Here is a 627-nt window from a genome sequence, read left to right as displayed (position 1 = left end):
CCGAGCGCCCTCCGAACGGAGCGGGGCGCTGCCAGCCGGCTGCGGAGCGGAATTGGAGGCAGAGGCTCCTGCGCGGCGCTCTTCCTGGGACCCAGGAGCCTGTGGGAGTCCCGACCGCACGTGCCCCAGCACCTGCCCCACAGAGAGCGCTGGGGCCTGGGGAGCCTTGGGCGGACCAAAGCCAGTGAGGGCCGCTTGAAGGAGGTGTTCCACGCCGTCTGCTCAGGGAAGAGCAGCCCGGGGAGCCTAGGGGCGCACCTCCCCACTCACACAGCGAATCCGCCCCCCAGGCAAGGCCAGAAAAAAAGAGTGGAAGAGGGAGTTAACTCAGCAAGAATAAGTCTTCCAAAACCGTACCCCTAAGAAAAGCCAACCCACTCCTGAAAATACAGCGCTTTCCTCCCTTCTGGAGGCGCCCCGCCCCTGTGCCACCCGGCTGCCACTTGGACTGGCAAGCATGATCTTCTGCAGCCTCCACTGGGAGGAAAGGCTTGTCTTGTCTGTCACCAGCTGTGTGAACTTGGCCCAGGCACTGAGCCTTCCTGAGAGGGCGAGTCCACTAATTAAAGTCCCTCCAGCTCTGTGCTGCTGTGGGTCAAGTCACCCCTTCCCACGTTCCTTCTAGAC

Source organism: Myotis davidii, unplaced genomic scaffold (assembly GCF_000327345.1).
Source record: "Myotis davidii unplaced genomic scaffold, ASM32734v1 scaffold343, whole genome shotgun sequence".
NCBI classification, from domain to species: Eukaryota; Metazoa; Chordata; class Mammalia; order Chiroptera; family Vespertilionidae; genus Myotis; species Myotis davidii.
The sequence above is the reverse complement of the archived record's forward strand: the minus strand, read 5'-3'. Positions refer to the sequence as shown.